The 20,791-nt window shown below is 36.9% G+C and overlaps 1 long non-coding RNA gene across 1 annotated transcript; it reads left to right on the top strand.

Moving 5' to 3' along the window:
- Positions 1–1,208: 1,208 nt before the first annotated feature.
- On the top strand, positions 1,209–20,528 carry LOC125911251 (uncharacterized). The gene is made up of 2 exons (XR_007454298.1): positions 1,209–1,375; positions 20,446–20,528. It is a non-coding gene; the product is annotated as an uncharacterized LOC125911251 (long non-coding RNA).
- Positions 20,529–20,791: the final 263 nt, after the last annotated feature.

Here is a 20,791-nt window from a genome sequence, read left to right as displayed (position 1 = left end):
ATAAAGGCAAATTGGAAAATATGGTTATAATTTAAAAGAATTAATTTTTATTAAGCAGTCATATGTATTACTTTTCACAGACATTTAAAGCTAAAATATATTATTTTTGCTTATTTTCTAGCTACTGTTAAGATTTAATTAAATGAATGTCAACAGTAAACAAACCATCTCTAAAGGCTGTCATGAATCATAGGAAAATCTCAAAGACACTTGATTTGAATTCTCTCAAGTACAAAAATAATAAATTCAGTCTCACAAACTTATAGTGAATGAGTGATTTAAAAAAAAAACAAACTTGAAAGGCCTATTTTCAGAAAAATTCCAAGTGACAGAGGTTTCAATTGATCTATGGGGGAGAATATTTTTCTCTCCCAAGTGTCTCTCTTAAATTGGCCAACACAGACACTTATTATTAGATCTCTCCTACAACCTATGTTGAGATATGCGCTAATGAAATGTTAAAATTTACCTTCCCTTAAAGTAGATTCAAGAGTCAATGGTATGTGTGCCATTTCCTAGCAATGATCTCCAAGGACTTTGGGACTCAACCCTTCAACTAGAAATTAAGTGAAATCCCATTCTTTATATGTGGTGTAAAATTTACTTTTGAAACTCTTCATTTTTAAATATAAATGCATTGTGAAGGAATATAGACAAATCTAAGGAAGGTTTGGTGTAGTTTTTTATATGTATATACAAGATGCATTTTGAATGACCAGGTGTGGACCACTAGATCCTAGGTTATTAGAAAAGAAATCCAAATGGAATTAGAAGTTGTATCCACTGCTTGAAAGTACCTCCCAATGGAAAGGAGAAGGCACAGACCTTGCAAACTACAAGATGAATATGGTAATGGGCATAGACACCAAGGCAGCAAGGGTGATTCTAGAAGAATGAGCCAGAGACCCACATAGAAGGCAGTGTATGGCCCAATGCCACCTAGGGCTCAACACTGTCAGATCTGAGGGTTTGACAATGCACCTGGTTTTAGCATTTCACTGTTTATATTTTCCCAACACAAACAACTCTTGAGTCACCAGAGAAAATGACATTGTCTTTTTTTTTTCCATTTGGGGAACAGAACCTATATTTTTGAGTCAAAGTACCTTTTTCATTTTAACCTAAAAGCTGTATCACCTGTTAAGTCGGCACATTGTGATGCAACAGAGAAGACAAGTTTGTTGGATATGAGTATGTGAGAGATTTGGTAAGCAGGGAGTAGGTTCCATTAATGCAGCAACTATCATTTCATTTGTAATTAAAAATACAAATGTCAAATACTAGTGAGGAAATGAATTTGTAGGGGAGAAGATATGAATTGGAAGCTGTCTTATCTACTGCTGATTGGTACCTGAAGAGAGATGCCAAAACTAAAGTAAGTTAGGTTGCATCTTCTGAATTCTTTACATTAGATTCTTAACATAAAGGATAGGACATTTTCTAGACCCTGTGACCACTGTTAACTCTATAACACAAGAATTATGGTTGAAATTAAATATTTACCCTCACTCATACTTCAGATTTATATTTGAGATAAACATCATGGAATCAGAGATTCTGAGGCAGATCCAGCATAGAGAAAAATATTCATTTTTTCCTTAACTTACTGACATTTAATTTATTTACTATGAAATATAAGCATACCCTTTGATGGATTTTGGCAAACATATATGCTCATCTAAAACAACAACAGTTAAGAATAGGGAACATTTCTTTTTTTTTAATTTCTTTTTTATATTTATTTATTTATTTATTTATTTATTTATTTAATATATGAAATTTATTGTCAAATTGGTTTCCATACAGCACCCAGTGCTCATCCCAACAGGTGCCCTCCTCAATACCCATTACCCACCCTCCCCTCCCTCCCAGCCCGTATCAGCCCTCAGTTTATTCTCAGTTTTTAAGAGTCTCTTATGCTTTGGCTCTCTCCCACTCTAACCTCTCTTTTTTTTTTTTTTCCTTCCCCACCCCCATGGGTTCCTGTTAAGTTTCTCAGGATCCACATAAGAGTGAACACATATGGTATCTGTCTTTCTCTGTATGGCTTATTTCACTTAGGATAACACTCTCCAGTTCCATCCATGTTGCTACAAAAGGCCATATTTCATTCTTTCTCATTGCCATGTAGTACTCTATTGTGTATATAAACCACAATTTCTTTATCCATTCATCAGTTGATGGACATTTAGGCTCTTTCCTTAATTTGGCTATTGTTGAGAGTGCTGCTATAAACATTGGGGTGCAAGTGCCCCTATGCATCAGTACTCCTGTATCCCTTGGGTAAATTCCTAGCAGTGCTACTGCTGGGTCATAGGATAGGTCTATTTTTAATTTTTTGAGGAACCTCCACACTGTTTTCCAGAGCGGCTGCACCAGTTTGCATTCCCACCAACAGTGCAAGAGGATTAAGAATAGGGAACATTTCGGGGCACCTGGGTGGCTTGGTCGGTTAAGCATCCGACTTCGGCTCAGGTCATGATCTCAGGTCCGTGAGTTAGAGCCCTGCATCGGGCTCTGTGCTGACAGCTCAGAGCCTGGAGCCTGCTTCGGATTCTGTGTCTCCCTCTCTCTCTGCTCCTCCCCTGTTCATGCTCTGTCTCTCTGTGTCTCAAAAATAAATAAAACGTTAAAAAAAAAATTAAAACTAAAAAAAAAAGAAAAAAAAGAATAGGGAACATTTCTACCACCATAGAAGGTCCCCGTGCCCCTTTCCAGTCAATATCCCCTTCTCTCTGACCTCAGGAATCATTTTTTGGATTTCTATCACTATAGATCAATTTTGCCTATTCTAAAACATCATATAAATGGAATCATTATGCATTATTTTGTGGCTGGCTTCTTTTGCTTAATATAATATTGAGCAATTCACCCATGTTGTGCATTTCAGTGATTCATTCCGTTTCGTTGCTGAGAAATACTCCAGCAATATATGTGGTACATATGAATATACCACAATTTATTTATTTTCCTGTGGTTGAAAATTTTAGGTTGTTCCAATTTTAGCCATTGTGAATACAGTGGGGTTGTGACTTTGTTAAATTACCATGTGTTAAGTAGAGCCCCAGGGTGTGAAAGGGTGAGCCAGGTTTTACCAGACAACAGCAAGGGAAAGTGAAATAGAGTGTATTACTCACAGGAAGGGAAGGAGGTACACAGGCAAGCCATTTGGGGAGATCAAGACAGGGTCCAGGGAGAGAGAGCAGGGCAGGACCTGGGCCCCATGTCTTCACTGGTGTCTTGAGGGTGAAGTGCTTTAGAGTTCCCAAGCTAAGGCAGAATTTGACAATTTAAAACACTAAGCGGGATTTTGGTAAGCTTTGGGTGCGGTGGAGTGGGGTGTCTCTTCTAAGGGAAGGGCATTGACAAGGGTCATTGAGGTAGTTGTATCAGGAACTTAAATTTACTTGTGACCCTGCAGGCTGTTCCCTAGGTCATGCACCTCCTGGAGGGTCTAGCTGCCAGTTCAAAGCTCCTGCATGGTTCCTTGGCCACAGGAAATGGATGAAATGGATGCGGAGGCAGCAATATTATGTAGTTCAGCTAAACTCCCAACAAGTGGCTACTAATATCTTTGGACAATTCCTTTTGAGAATAGGTTTAATTATACAAGAAAATGACAAGTAATTTTCAAAAATCAAGTTTGTCATTTTTCGTCTTACAAATGATGTAAGAGATCCATTTGTTCTACAGGCTCACCATTTGGTATTTCCAGTCTTTCTAACAGCAGCAACTCTAGTGAATATGTAGTGATATCTCAGTGTGGTTCTAATTTGCATTTTATTGATGACTAATTCCATTGAGCAACTGTATATGTGCAAAACAGCCAATCTGATTATCTTCTTTTGTGAAATATCTCTTTTACACATTCCATAAATAGAGTTGTTAAAATTCTTAATTTTGATGAAGTCTACTTTATCAATTTTTCTTTTATGGGTATACTTTCTGTGGCCTAGGAAATTTTTGCTTGCTTCAAGGTTACAAAAATATTCTCCTATGTTTCTTTTATGAGCTTTACAGTGTTGACTTATGTTTAGGTCTATGATCCATGTCAAAATAATTTTTGTGTATCATGTGGCGTAGGATTGAGCTTTTATTTTTCTTTCTAAAACAAGAATTTGAAGTCATTCCTGCGCCATTTGTTGAAAACGTTTTTCTTTTTCTTTACTCATTGAATTGCATGGTAACATTGCTGATAATTTATTTTATACTGTTGAGAATATATTGATCAAATATGAGTGTGTCTGTGGTTCCATTGATCTATTTGTCTATCTTTACACTAATACCTCACTGATTTAACTTTATCGTAAATGTGAAATTCTGATAATATAGGCATTCCAACTTTGATCTCTCTTTTAAAGATTGTTTTGCTATTGTAGGTCATTTTAATTTCAGTATAAATCATGTAATCAACTTTTCAACTTCTACCAAGAAATCTGTTGAGATTTTCTTTTCTTTTTGTCTTTTTAAATGATTATTTATTTATTTTGGGAGAGAGAGTGTGAGTAGAGGAGGGGCAGAAAGAGAGGGAGAGAAAGAAGATACCAAGCAGGCTTCGTGCTGTTAGCACGGGAGCCCGATGTGGGGCTCAAACTCAGGAACGGTGAGATCATGACTTTAACAAAAACCAAGAGTTGGACGCTAACTGACTGAGCCACCCAGGTGTCCCTGTTAAGACTTTCTTTGAGGAGGTATTTGCATATTGTTATCTTAACGATATTAAGTCTTGTCATCTATGAACATAGTTTAGCTCTCCATTTAATTAGATCTGTATTTTCTCTCAGCAATGTTTTATAGTTTTCAATATGGTAGTCTTTCATATTTTTTTTAAATTTCTTCCTAAGTATTTTATATTTTTGCTTACTAATGAAAATTAGTTCCTCATTTTTATTTCATTTTATAATCGTTTCTAATGTACAAAAATTTTTTTTTAATCCTGAATCCTACAACTGTTTTAAGTAACTTTTAGTTTTATTAGATATTCTAGGAATTTCTATTGATGCAACTATGATATCTGCAAATAGAGACTGTTTTACTTTTTTGTTTCTAAGTTTTATGCCTTTTTTTTCTTTCTTCTTTGTACTATATTTCACTGGCTAGTGAAATATTGCACAGAGATTTGGAGGGGGAGTATTCATTAATTCACTATGCTGTTAGCTACACATTTTTATGGATGACTCATATCAGAATGAGATTTTTTCTGTCCTTAGCTTGCTGAGAATTTTTTTCATGATTAGTTTGAATTGTTTCAAATGCTTTTTCCACATTTCTTGAGATAATCACATGGTTCTCTCTCTTTTTTTATATCATGGTGAATTATACTGATTTTATTTGAAATGATAGACCTTGCATTACAGAGATAAACTCCACTTGGTCATGATGTGTTATCCTTTTCACATATTGCTAGATTTAATTTGCTAATATTTGATCAAGGACTGTTGTATTCATGAAGTTTATTGTTCTGTTAGTTTATACTTGCCTCATTGAACAGGTCAAGAAGTATAACTTCTCTGCTTTCTAAAGGAATATTTTTGCATATTTGATATTATTTCCCCCTTAATTATTTGATAGAATTCACCAATGAAATTATCTGGGTTTGGAGTTCCCTTGGTGTGAAGGTTTTGGTTATGAATTCAACTTCCTAAGAGCCATTCAGACTTTCTATTTCTTTTTTTTTTTTTTTAGTAACTTGTGCTTATGAAGGACTTTGTCCATTTCTTCCAGTTTTAAGTGTATCGTCATCAAGTATTATAACATTCTTTTATTATTCTTTAGATATTTGCAGGATCTTTGTAGTGATACTTCCTCCTTTTTCCTTATACTGATTATTTTCTGTAAGATTTGGTGTCAGGGCCTATGATGTGGTTGATCCTTAAAAAACAGCATTCTTTCTGTGGCCTTTCCATTGCAAAGCATCAGAAGGCCCCCTCTGGATCTGTCCGTACCTAGGTGGGCCTGATAGAATTGCTATAAAATGAATGAACTGCAAATATTAACCAGCATGTAACAACATAAGCTAAAGGGGTACCTGGAGGACTGGGCATTTTTGTTGATTAATTCAGGGGGCATAAGGTTGAGAAAGGGAGATATTATGGGCTTGAGGGCACTTTCTCAGGACACAGTACTGAATACCTAGCAAACATTCCAGTAGATGGTTCCAACTTGCTGCCCCTGGGGGCCTGGAGATAGTAATGGCTCATCCAAAGTGATGTTGCAATGCTTAAATTCCTGCGGGAGAAAGTGATGAAGAGACTAAAAGGGCCAGGGAAGTGAGAATGCTGAAGTGGATAAATTATGTGAGAACAAAGGACATATTCAAGTGTTACATTTCCCAGAAGACATCCATTTGCACTGGTAAGAGAGTCACCAGCATATTCAGTTGTAGCTGGTTGGGCCAGCACTGTTGGTCTGAGAAGATTCATGGGGTTTGGTTTGTTAATGGAAAGGAGTATGAAGAGAGGACGCAGTTAATGGCTCTTAACCACCCAATGCAAGGTGTTTTCATCATTGCAATGACAAGCAAGATCAATGGTCTTGACCTTCAGAGGAACATGGAGATGGTAAATGGAACATGGCCTTCCTAGAAGAAATAGATGGACAGTTAACAAGAGTACTGCTTAATTTGCATGATCAAAAGAAAAACAGAAGGGAGCTGTGAGGTTACTGTTATTGGATAAAAAGGATATTAATCAATATCCTTACAATGTGTCCCTTTCATCATATTACTAACCATGTGAGCCCCTCATGATATTTCATTAGATGTTTGATGTGGGAGATGCAGGAGAGAAGCATCAAAGGAAAATACTTCAAAAGGGAAGGGCTGGAGAAGGTGCAAGGCCTTAGGACATGTTTGCATAGCTGAACGTGGCTGCAGCTCCTAAGGAATGCCTAGAGCCATTAACATTGTCCAAGATCAGATTCTCCTTCACACCTGACCCTTCCTAGTGATATAGAAACCAGTTAACTGGAAATTCAACCTTGAAAAGCTAAACCATTAGATTGATTAACATACTTGCTTAACTGACTTTATGTACATAGTCTTTAGCAATTATCCTAATAAAAAGAAGCTTCATTCTGGAGCTCATTCCTACTTGAGTATGAGGACCTTCACTTAACTGCACTTTGTTTGCAGACTCATCTTTTGCGACTCCGGCCATACTCCCTGCTACAGTTATGCCTTTATTTGTCCAGGTTTCTCCCATTTCATCAGTCAGTTGGCTGTTAAGCATATTGAAATTTAATTAATAAACAATTCACTTCAGTTTTTCCTGTGAAGCTGTTCTCATGTCTTTGAATCACAGAGCTCTGATGCTTATTAATTTAAGTTTTCATTGTACTGAAAACCACAGTTTTTAATTCTGCACTTACATACTGGGTAGCAATTGGCTCTTGTTTACTACTGGGAATACAGTGGTAATGGAAATTTCCAAGTCTGCATATGTTTTGATACGTGGCTCTTACCACTGTCTGTCTCATTTCTTTATATTTATTTATTATGAATAAAATTATAATATCTATGCCAAGATAGCAAGCATGGTTCTATCCAAACTAAGGATTTATTTTTATTTCACTTTACTGCACTTTTCAAAATCTCTGGGATAGCAGGACAATAACAAGAATGATTTTCTCCTTTTTTATCTTCTTGATCCTTCTTTATTTGCCATTGTACTCAGGTACTTTTTGCTTTGTCATTTTAAGAGTTGAATAACTTTGGCTTTGGCCTTGGGTAATGATTTTTATATATTGATTACTTAATTTATTGGATTTAACGTTGCTTAACAAGTTTCTATTTTATAGCTGACACTTAAGTGAGTGCTTAAGGCAGAATTGTTGCTAATCCTCCTTTCAAGACCATTTCTTTTTTTTTTTTAGTTTTATTAAAAAATTTTTTTTGAGAGATTGAGACAGAGCATAAGCAGGGGAGGAGCCTAGAGAGAGGGAGACACAGAACCTGAAGCAGGCTCCAGGCTCTGACCTATCAGCACAGAACTCAACGCACTGCTCAAACTCACAAACTATGAGATCGTGACCTGAGTGGAAGTCAGACACTTAACCAACTGAGCCACCCAGGCGGGATTTCCTTTTTTATTCCACATTTAATTATTAAAAAATACTAAGATATTTATGTTAAGATGGTTATTTTTCCCCAGCAGAGAAAGTATTTGCATTTGAAAGTAGCCATTAATATGAAACACTTTTGATGTTAAGGAAGCCTTGTCATGGGGCACCTGGGTGGCTCAGTAGGTTAAGCACTCAACTTTTGGTTTCAGCTCAGGTCATAATCTCACAGTTCATGGTTTCAATTCCGGTGTCAGGCTCTGTGCTGATAACTGTGGAGACTTCTTGGGATTCTCTGTCTCCCTCTCTCTCTGCCCCTCCCTGTTCATATTCTCTCTCAAAATAAATAAACATTAAAAAAAAAAGGAATCCATGTCATTTAAAGCAGAATAATTCTACTTAACTCTGTGGAAAGTAAATTCTCTTCTATTTTTATCTTCAACCTTCCAAATCTGTGTATCCAACATATAAAATAGGTTCCGTCCCAACCCTCCCATCCAACGCCACCAACCACCAAGTTGAACGATGTGAAGTAACATAAAATTGAACAAGTGGCCTGTCAGCTGAAGGCAGTCATTCTTGTCAACACTGAGCAGAACACTCCTACAGAATCAGTAACAAACTCAATTTGCTATAGGGTATATATAGTAGATAGATAAGACGAAGGGGAAGGAAATGACCATATTAAGAAAGAAAGCCATATGTAAAACTAGTAATGACTTTTCCATTGAATTGGTAATTTCTGATTTATCACAGACACGTGGCTGAGCAGGACTATTCCAGCTTTCTCTTCAGTCTGAACTTCTGGAAAGAGAAAATAATGGATGATTCACAGTTGTATTTCAGATTGTATTAATAATCCTCATCTGCAAGTGATCAAAACCTAATTTAAATCAGCTTAAGCAAAGAAAGGGATTTATTAACTCATATAAGTGGAAACCCCAAAGGAGGCAGCTATTCAGATGTGGCTGGATCTTAGTGTTCAAACAATGTCATCAAGTCTTTATGTCTTCATCTTTCAGCTGTCCTTCATCTGTATTGATGTCGTTTTCAGACAGGCACTCCCATGGTGGAAAAGGAGTCTCTCATAGCTCCAGGCTCTTACATTTACTGTTTAGTAACATGGGGAGGGAAAGAGCTTCTACTCTGCTAGCTCTGAAGGAAAATGCAAAACAAGATTCTATTTGATCTGGATTGGGTCATGTGGGCAGAAGAACAGAGGTCAGACTATCCTGCCTGCTCAAAATACCCGCATGAAATAAAGAGTATGTTACCAACAAAATGGAAAAGGAATATTAGACTGGCAAAGCTGGAGGTCTCTACAAACGCCCACTTCTCCTACCCTTGAACTATCCCTCCTTTCCCGGTGGGTGAAACATTACGTTATGATCTGTAAATTGGGAGAGCACATTTTGCATAACTGGTGCTACAGCAGCCAGTTCCAGCCTTAAGGAAAGGTAGAAAAAGAGTTGTTGCCCTAGGTGGAGAGCAGAGAGGCTGGAGCTTCTTTGTACTCTCTGTGCATCTATAACAATCTCTGTATATACTTCTACCCCATTGTATTCTGATTTCTGCTGACCCATATGTCTTCTTCACTATGCCAAGAATGTTTCCAAAGTAGGGAATCTGGCTATTCATCTACGTACAATGGGTGTTTAGCCCAGCCTCTGACAGTAGGTTCTGATGTGCTTGTTGAATAAATATATAAATGCCAAAATAAATAATTTTTAAAAAGGCAAAGTTTTTTAAAATTTTTTTGTATATAAAAGAGGATTCTATTTATACAACATTCTAGGAAATTCCGACTAACACACACCAATGCAAAGTTTATTTTAATTACCATCAGTGTCATGACTAAAATGGGAGAAAGAGGCCTGTCAGTCTTGTTTCAGAATTTATGAATCCAATATTTTAGTATCAAAGATTTCATTCTTATTGTTGTAAATGAGAATAGAAAGCCCTTAAATTTGTATGGTACTTCATATTTTTTTCAAGGAACCTTTACTACCATTAGCTTTTTTGGTCTGAAACAATTAGTTTCTTTATCTTTGATTTTCTGTAGTTTGAAAATGATATACCTAGGCACAGTGGTGTTTGTTTGTTTGTTTGTTTTGTATTTTTCCTGTTTGGTATTCTCTGAGCTTCCTGGATCTGTGGTTTGATGTCTGACATTGGGGAAATTCTCAGTCATTGTTGTTTCAAATATTTCTTCCGTTCCTTTCTCTCTTTCTTCTCCTTCTGGTATTCTCATTATGTATATATTATGCCTTTTGTAGTTGCCCCACAGTCCTTGGATATTCTGTTCTGTTTTTTTTTTTCCTTTTTCCTCAGTCTTTGATCTCTGCTTTTTGGATTTTCAAGAATTCAATTAGTGTATCCTGTAGTTCAGAGATTCTTTCTTAGCTGTGTCCAGTCTACTAATAAGCCCATCAAAGGCATTTTTCATTTGTTACAGTATATTTTTATCCTTAGCATTTCTTTTTGGTTCTTTCTTAGGATTTCCATCTTTCTGCTTACATTATTTATCTGTTCTCATAGGCTGTTTCTTTTATCCATTAAAGCCCTTGGCATATTAATTAAAGTTGTTTTAAATTCCTAATCTGATAATTCCAACATCTCTGCCTGGTCCGGTTTTGATGCGTGTTCTCTTTAATATTTTCTTTTTCCTTTTAGTATGCCTTGTTATTTTTCTTTATAGCCAGGCATGATGTACTGGGTAAAAAGAACTGCTGGGGCCCTTAGTAGGTTAAGCATCAGACTGTTGATCACAGCTCAGGTCTGGATCTCAGGCTCTTGAGTTGAAACCCCACATTGGGTTCTGCATTGGGTGTGAGGCTTACTTTAAACAAACAAACAAACAAACAAACAAACAAACAAACACTGTTGCAAATAGGCCCTTAGTGATATGGTGGTAAGGTGTGCGGGGAGGGGAAGTGTTCTACAGTAGGTCTCAGTTGTTTAGTGAGCCTAAGCTTCTGAACTGTGAATTTCACAAGTGTTTCTCAGTTTTTTTCCTCCCTGGTTAGGTGGGACAGGATGGGTAGGGTGGGTTGAAGTTTGGTACTTCTCTTTCCCCAAGTCAGCTAGGCTCTGATCATACCTCCTGCAGATTAGGCTTTGGTTAGCTAGTTTCCCCTGAGGGCAGGCCCTGTTAAGAACAGCGTGCTTGCTCTGGCATATTTCAAAATTTTTCCTTATTCCCTCTTATTGCCAGAAGACCTAAGGCATTTTTCTCCAGTTAAAAACTGTGGGAACCTGGCTGAACTCCTGGAGGTAAATCTCACAGTATTGTAGGGCACCCTCTACAACTGGGTCTCCCTGGACTTTATAACTCTCAGAATTGTCTGCACTGAGCTTCCAGTATTTTGCCAATTACGAGTCAGGTTTTCTTTCTTCCTCTAGCTCTGGTTTCTGTGACAGTTTTTTCTTGTAGGTCTCTGCTCCAGTGAGCTGTGACTTGTGGTATTCACCTGTCTTTCCAGTTTTGGAGGCAGTGGTTTGCCTTGCATCCCTCTCCCCACCCCCTTCTCTTATAGATCCAAGAAGAGTTATTGAATTTTCAGTCTGTTCAGCTTTTGCTTGTTGTTAGGACAGAATGGTAATTTCTAAGCTCCTTACGTGTGGAACCAAAAATCAGAAGTCCAATAAGTTTCTCAGAGCAGTTGTTATAATTTTTATATTGCAGATGAGGTACAGTGAATTTAAGACAGATTACTGTGGGTGCACAGCTAATAAGTATTTAAGCCAGTAGAAAAGCTAAATATTCTTGTTCTATAATGGATTGGGTTTGTCCCATGTTTCTTCTCCATTATGGGTAGTATATTGCAGCATGAGATCCCAGGACATCTGAAAATAAATAAAAGCCCTGAAAAGTAGGAAAATGTGAAAAAGCAGATGAGTGAAGTCAGCAAAGTTACAATGCCATTGATTCATGCTCTATATTAACAAAACACGCACACACACACACACACACACACATACACACACACATTTCCTAGACTGAAGACAAAAGTTTAATCAGTCATTCATAGAAACATAGATCAAGATTTTCCTTGGGAAAGTATATTGAGAGCTTTTCACATGGTTGTGGTCCAGAAATCAAGTGACCATAATGTAGAAAAAAAGAATACAAAAAGAAAGATGACTAGGATGCAGAGACCCTAACCATTCCAGAATACATGACACGGAGAGTTGTTATTAACAACTTAAAGGCTCAGTTTGGGCTTGAACAATACTAATATCAAGATTATTCAAACAGAATATCTTGATATGAGCACTTCACTCATATTAATAGTAAAAATATAAAGGTCAAATACTGCTCATCTCAAGGTATGATCTTTGCTGGTCACTGGAGATTTAAATAATCACAGAAATGAGTGTAAACTACAATGGGCAAATTTGGGCATGAGAAATGGAAGCATAGCTCAAAGGTGGCAAAGCTGAGCATTTTTAATGGTGCTGCCTGATGAGCATTTCTCTTCTCTATTTAAAAGATAGAATGAGTATGTAAATAGCTTGGCAATAAAGCCTTTCATAAATAGAATCTGACCAGGGTGTCCAGGATCTGTCCTAGCCCCATCTCTCACTTTGTGAAGTAGGACTCAGGGCTACTGACAAACAATAGTCAATAGGGATCTCTGTGGTGATGGATGGTGGCTTAATAGATCTTGGTGAGCAGGATTCTTTAATCCTGAGTATGTGTATAAGATCCAGGGGACAAATGGATACCTCAAACTGGACAAAAATGTTGTTTGCATGAGCTTGGAGATATTGAAAGAGAGGAAATAGAGCTTTCTTTATAATATCGAAGACATTTTTGGCAAAAAGTTTAAGAACCACTGTTGTGGATTTTCACTGACTGTCCTCATAACACCTCTTGCAATGTAATTACTCTAAATCTCACATGCTTCACCTGTAACATTACTATTAATCATTTCTATCTCCCATTTCCCCAAAGCCATGCCTAATATTACATATATTAATTTCAACATTAAATATTACATTACATTCTAAAACTATTTTTTCTATATGAATGAGTTTGCATTTATGTAGTCTGACATGCAGTCTAATATTTCCTGGACTATTTGAATAATGTCCAGTTTTCATATAATTACTTTCTCTCTTTTTTTCCATTACTCCCAAAGGTACTCAGGTTGCTATTTAAATTCCAGATATCCAGGAGAAAGACTAAATGGAGACAATGACTGTAGTTTTTCTCCCTTTTAATGTCTTTTCACTTGGGACACATGCATTCTCAACATTGACAACCAGCTGCCATGTGTAACTGAGATAAGGGCTTTCTTTGATCACCCCCCAGCCTGAAGCCCTATCTCCTTGGGAACACTGACACTCTTAAATCTTTGCCAGTTGATAACTGATCGCTTTCTGCTGTTCCCCATGACATATGTTTTCTTTCATTATCATCTTTTTTATTTTGTCTTATTTGCTGCATAACATTTTCACACATGCATATCTTTTTTTTTCTCCTCATAAGTTACACACTATTAAAATGAAAGAATTGGGGCACCTGGGTGGCTCAGTCGGTTGAGCGTCCGACTTCGGCTCAGGTCATGATCTCACGGTCCGTGAGTTCGAGCCCCGCGTCAGGCTCTGTGCTGACCGCTCAGAGCCTGGAGCCTGTTTCAGATTCTCTGTCTCCCTCTCTCTCTGACCCTCCCCCATTCATGCTCTGTCTCTCTCTGTCTCAAAAATAAATAAACGTTAAAAAAATTTTTTTTAAATGAAAGAATCATAACTCTTCCTACATTGTATGTTTCCTAGTTCTTAATATAATGGATACCAGGCATTTTATTTATCAAGTAAAATATATCAGTGTTCTCATGCCCTATAATCTTTGCATCCATTAAATTGATCACTTCTTCCTCAACTCTCCTTAAGAAAAGAATTAGCGAGAATTTGGTTAGAATTTTAGGATTTGGTTCCATATCTACTATAAGCCATAGGTCAAAGCCTACAGGTTAGCAATTTCATGTTTCTTTCTCACTGCTATCTTTAAAAAAAAATTTTGTTAACGTTTATTCATTTTTGAGAGACAGAGTGTGAGTGGGGGAGGGGCAGAGAGAGAGGGAGACAGAATCTGAAGCAGGCTCCAGGTTCTGAGCTGACAGCACAGAGCCTGATGTGGGGCTTGAACTCACCAACCATGAGATTATGACTTGAGCTGAAGTTGGATATTTAACCTACTGAGCCACCCAGGCTCCCCTTACTACTATCTTTTAAATAGTGAGTCTCAAATTCAAATGCCTACAGAGGCCAAGCAGATGACCTGTCTGTGTATTTATGATGAAGCTTTTAATAATTCCCAGGATACTCAATGCTATCATAAAACAAAGGAGCTAGAAAAATGAACATCCCTGATGCTGTACTATGTATGTGTAGGAATTAGATAAAATGTTCTTTGAAGAGAGAAGAATAGCTCATTAGTGGCCTCAATTAGGTCAGCCTATTAATCTCACAGAGTGGCAGTTCCACAGCTGAAGCCAAATGAAAGAACCTTCAGAGACATTCACAGGAATCCAGGAGTCCAGAGGTCCTGTGTTATCATCAGATGTTTTCTGGTCCATTAAACAATCACTGTGACCTCATGGGTGCATCAGGGAGAAAAGTAATAGGAAGACAATAAAATTGCCTAATTGGGTATTCATGATGACAGTTGAGATCCTCCTCCAGGCACAAAACACAAAAATGTGGTTGAATCAGTCAGTAACAAAGGGAGAGAAAACAGAAGGGTAAATGTTCAACACATAGGTAAACTATACACAAAGGAGGCCAGATTGGCATGGGAGAAATTAAAGGAAGATTTGGAAAACCGTGCAGATCTTCATAGCTCTTTAGGAACATATTCTATCCTCTAAAAAGGATCAAGATAGTTTAAAATCAAAGAATGGTTCTAGCTGAGATTAAATATAATATGAAAAGTAAAACACTGATATTTTATTTTTTATGCTTTTCTGTATTTTTTTTTACATAAGCATGTAAAAACACTGATTATGTAAATCATTAGTTTTATGTTTTCATGTTGTTGTGTAATGAGCAAACATAGAAAAGGCTTTCTCATGGGGTTTTTGGGGGACAATTCTCCACAGGTCTCCCAAATTTCTATATAGTTTCTGAGCAGTTGTACTGACTGCCCTTTGTTCTAGACTATCTTTCAAGAATGCTTGTATAGTCCATAGCTTGGGTAACATAGATAGTTTCTTTCCTGGGACCAGGAGAGGGTTTGATTATAGCCTTGGATAATGGAGATAGTTTCTCTCTGAGCAAAGGGCAGGCATGCTTACTGCCCATTTTGAGTTCCCTAAGCTCTGGGTTCCTCTCCTGTAACACAATCTATCATGTGTTCAGTTACCATCTGGCAGTCTTCATTTCCCTCTGTGGGAATTAGTCTCAAGGAATCACTGCAAAAAATGCTGATAAGTTGACTTCCATTATTGCTGAGTAATAAACTGTTTCTTGTCTCTATTTCAGAAGTCTTGTGTCTTCTATCAATGTCCATAAAATCATATATTTAAACTATTCACAGCTCTTGATAAAGTTTAATTACTCCTTAGGATATATCTTAGTACCTTCTTTCAATGAGTTGACAAAAAGCACATATAGTACATGGCTATGTACTCTTTGGCTAAAGCATAGGGCTTCCTTTTGCTTTCTTTCTTTCTTTCTTTCTTTCTTTCTTTCTTTCTTATCTTAGTTTACTCTTACTTGTCTTGTCTGATATTCAATGAACTGTATCTTTTGTTCCTTTTCAGTGATAGAAAATCATTTATTCAAGTTGCCATTTTATCAGAAAAACAATAGGTTAGGGTATTAGCACAGTTTAGTTGTATTTCAACTTGTTTTACCTACCTAGACTGTAATAGGTTTATAATTACTTTAAAATCTAAGACTGAGTCTGGGTGTACCATTTTTGTGTATGATTCCTATGTCAGCTATTCCGTTAAGAATTTATCTAATCATTTAAAAATTTCCAAAGGAAGGAATTGTCTTTTTGCTTGCTTGAATTTCTTTAAATAAATTTAGAAAATATCTTCAAGAGTTACCATTACACAACTGAAAAGCTAAAAGTAAAGATGGAGAAGCAAGAACACTTAAAAATCCAAGGAAAGTCTTCTTTTACCAGTAGTCCCAATTGGCTGGCAAAAAAAAAAAAAAAAAAAAAAAAAAAAAGGAAACACTCCAGTTTTGAGGTGGGTGGAAATATCTACTTAATACTTAGCTACTAATAAGTCCATAATCTATGCTCTATATTAATGTTTGTTTATTAACTATTGCAATACATAACCATAAATCTCAGTTACTTAACAAACAGGGCAAACCTTACTGTATTCTCGTCCGATATTAGCTGATTAGTTGATGGGTAGGCTTAGGCTCCAGGGAGGCCCTTAGGTACCAAGGACTCATTATGTGACTACTCCACCTACTAAGATCTCCAGCAAATCCTCTACATAAGTCTGTCAGCCCAGAGAAGAGAAAGAGAGGAAATCAGATCTGCTTTCCATTATGGTGGCAGGATGGGTTCCTTAGGAAGAACCCTCGGAGATGAAGGTCTGTGTTCAAGAAGTTTCCTGGGGAGTGCTTTTGGAATCAAAACCTGGAAAAGAATGAAGGAAGTATAACTGGGCAGAAAGAAGACTTAAGCTGTGATGCCATCAAAACAAAGGCTTCTGCTGACCCACAGGGAACCCTGGAACTCAGATTTGTCCAGAATTTAGGGTAAAAGGCCAGGACTTTATACCCATACAGCAATATCACTGAATGTAGTTGTCCCCAAGAAGCAAATGCAGTCCTTGGAGGAAGTGCAGCTCTCTTCAGGTGAGAGCCATCACTGGAAGAGGCTATTTAGCTGTGAGCATTGAACTGTCAACACTGACAGCAGGTAGCAGAGTGAGGGCTTCAGTCCTGAAAAGGGAGATCTGAGTGGCACAACAGTGTTCACTACAAATATCTTGGCTGGAGTTGACTTGTATCACTTCTCACATTGCAGTAGTGAGATCTAGTCACATGTCCCCAGCAAGCTCTGAGGAGTTGGGGGAGTGCTGTCTACAACAGTGCTGCTCAAAGTAAACTGTTCTACTAAATCCTTGAGACTTAAATGAAAATATAAATCAACACATTACTTCCTTCATTGGGAAAGTTTTTCTGGGGAAAAAATGTTAGCTGAACTTAACTGTGTGCTTAGTGATGTAGTTGATTCATAGTCTGCTCTTAGTTCTTTATTTTTGTTTATGTGTTTATTTTGAGAGAGAGAGAGAGAGTGCATGTGAATGTGCTTGTGCTTGCACCTGAGTCGGGTAGGGGCAGAGAGAAAGAGAGTATCCCAAGCAGGCTCTATGCTGTCTGTGCAGTGGCCATCTTGGGACTTGATCTCATGAACGATCATGACCTGAACTGAAATCTAGAGTCAGTAGGTTAATTGACTGAACCACCCAGGTGCCCCTGGTCTTATCTCTTCACAGCATTATGGGTTATAGAGTTCATAGAACAGTGCCAAGCACCACACACTGAGGAGCATAGGACTAGCTGTGTGCCCAGGAAGAGGAGAAGGCATGGATATAGTGAGTGCTACTGATCTCTACCACTTCCTGGTATGTCTGCCAGCTAGCTTCTGCCTGTACCATTCTGCTCTGTCCCCCATCTTGATTTAGTCTCCTTGCATCTCAATTAATTTTATAATCTGAGATCACCAGTTGTCTCTTCTCTTTGCTGACGTTACATTGACTTTCAGCTGCTGGTGAGATGCTACTCTTGCTGTTCCTTATTTCCTAACTCCACAACCCAGGAGATGCTGTGAACTTTGGTGAAAGGACTTATGAAGATTATTCATAGAGCATTGGGACAATGATTCTGGAGGCAGGTATAGGAGATTCTGGAAAATCAGGGGAAGAAAATAAATGTGTATGATTTCATTTTAAATGTTTAAATTTGTTTTAAAGGCCAACTGTTCCTCAGTCTGCTTTTTCACCTATTTTCAAAAAATAGGTAGCCCTAAGATTCTTTTATTAAGTTCATTGGGATGATCTTGGAAACTGAAATCCAACAAAGTCAGATGATTTTCATGTATAATAGATTTATGCCTCTTAACTATTTGATAGACCCTACTACAGAGAAAACTCTATTGGAGTTTGAATAGTTTCAGGAAGTTGGAGAAAATACAAGAAGAGAATAATTTAGGATTTGGACAAAGAAGCCATTTATAAAAGAATGGACAGAATGACACTGAATGGTGTCAACAGATTCTACCAGACAGACCACATGCTTAGATCAATGGTGACTGCAGAATAAAAAGCTCTGACGCTGTCTGATGGGCTGTTATTCAACTAATGTAAGAAAATTTTGTGCACCAAATAATGACAAAGTGGAAAGGATTGAGGTCCTCAAAAGACTGCCCTACATAGTGGTAACCCACTATCAAGAAACACTCACGTAGGTCCTACGTGAGTACTATGAGAGAAAAACGTGTTTATTGTCAGACATATTTAGGTGACCTTGGACAACGTCTTCTTAGCTCGACTATCAAACATTCAGTATATTTGATGGTCAGATTCTCAGAGGTGTTAAATTTCTCTCAACTTTATTCCACACATCTTCGTGTCCTAAATAAAAGGTGAATTTTTCTTATTTGACTAAATAATGTCTTTTACATTTTCATTCTAATTTTATGCAATTTCATGATAATAAAAATAAGGAGTTTGCTTCTTTCTTTCTTTCTTTCTTTCTTTCTTTCTTTCTTTCTTTCTTTCTTTATATTGCTTAGGGACCCTTTAATCTTAACTCCTAACTTGTGACAGATGTTTTTATTTTATTTTATTATTTTATTTTATTTTATTTTATTTTATTCTATTTTATTTTATTTATTATTTTTACCTTGCAATGACGAATACTCATCCCAAATTTTGCTACACTGGTGTGTGGCATTATGAAATTTGTGCCCGTAAACTTTATAGCTATTTTGGGATAGTTTCTTTTTTCTAAAGAACAAGAGTCTCGCATCATTCAGTTATACTATTGTTTATCACCTATCAATTCTTCTCTGCAGAAATGAATTCACTGAGATAACTACAGTATGATTATTTCTAATAACCAGACATTTAGAAATGACATTTTAACCTAATGTGGCATAGCTTCTTTTAGAAAAAATCTAAAACATAAAATTGTAAATATGTTTTGATTCAGTTAGTGTTGGCATACAAGGTTCTGATCAAATGGGATGCATTTGAAAAGCTGTAGATTTTCAAACATAAATTCAGACTGCAATTATACATTTTTATCTTTTATCCTCCAAAGAAGCTCCATGAAACAGCAAACCTTCTGTTGCCAGTCATTTCACTTCTGATGAATGGAAAAAGGCATACAGCTTCAGAACCAACTATGCTAGTTTAGTTAAAAAATTACTCAGAAAGTATCCTCAAAATTGAATCAGATGACCACATCAAAAAAGTCAACATGTCTTTTTAGTTGCTGGATGACTTTGTACTCTTAAAGATTATTGAAGACTTTTGTTCATGTGGATTATATTTATAATATTTATTATATTACAAATTGAAACTGAGAAGTTTAAAACTATGAAGCTTAAAGTCTATTTATTTATGAAGAAAATCCTGCTTTATCAGATATGTATAGTTGGAAAAGGTATTTCATATCACTGAACTATGTTACATTAAAATATGCTGTTTTATCTTGTACTTCAAATAGATCTTTCAACCATGTAAGATTTTGAAACATCCGACATTGGTTATTTTGGTTATCATGAGTTATATATTTGGCCATCCTGAGTTACACCGATCTTCCTAATGTCAAATTTAATTATTAACATCAAAAAATAGCTAGGATCCAAATGCATTCAACATAGTTAAGGTTTTATTTATGTGTTTTGTGTTGTCTGAGAATTAAGACTCTTAATATTTATTTTTCATTTATTAGATCTACCTAACCCCAGAGAATGTAAGTAGAAGCCATATGATATGAATCAGCTATCATGTGAGATTGGAGGCTATGTATAATAATACTAAGCCTGGGGCACCTGGATGACTCAATTGTTTAAGGATCCGACTCTTGATTTTGGCTCAGGTCACGATCCCTGGGATTGTAAATTTGAGCCCTGTATTGGGTCCATGCTGTGGATCCTGCTTGGGATTCTGTTACCCTCCCCCCTCTCTGCCCCTCCCCTGCTAGCTCCCTATCTCTCTCTCAAATAATTAAATAAACATTAAACAATTAAAAAAATACTAAGCCTGTTAGCATATATGGAAATAATAGATTTTTTTCTTAAATTCCACGTTTCTATCTCATTATGAAAATGTAAAATATATTGTGTCCCTCTGCATCACCTGAGATGCTCAAATTTATGTTCTTTTTTGTTTTTTATAGTTGCAGAAAAGTAATTGAAACCTAGCACCAAAAGGACACAAAGTGGAAAGTCACTGAAGGATAAAATGCTGACAACTCATAAATTCCACTTTCTACTTAAATTTGTAATGGTAGGGGCGCCTGGGTGGCGCAGTCGGTTAAGCGTCCGACTTCAGCCAGGTCACGATCTCGCGGTCCGTGAGTTCGAGCCCCGCGTCAGGCTCCGGGCTGATGGCTCGGAGCCTGGAGCCTGTTTCCGATTCTGTGTCTCCCTCTCTCTCTGCCCCTCCCCCGTTCATGCTCTGTCTCTCTCTGTCCCAAAAATAAATAAAAAAAAAATAAAAAAAAAAAAAGTTGGAAAAAAAAA

Source organism: Panthera uncia (assembly GCF_023721935.1).
Source record: "Panthera uncia isolate 11264 chromosome C1 unlocalized genomic scaffold, Puncia_PCG_1.0 HiC_scaffold_3, whole genome shotgun sequence".
NCBI classification, from domain to species: Eukaryota; Metazoa; Chordata; class Mammalia; order Carnivora; family Felidae; genus Panthera; species Panthera uncia.
Note: the sequence above shows the minus strand (reverse complement) of the source record. Positions and strands in the feature narration are given on the sequence as shown.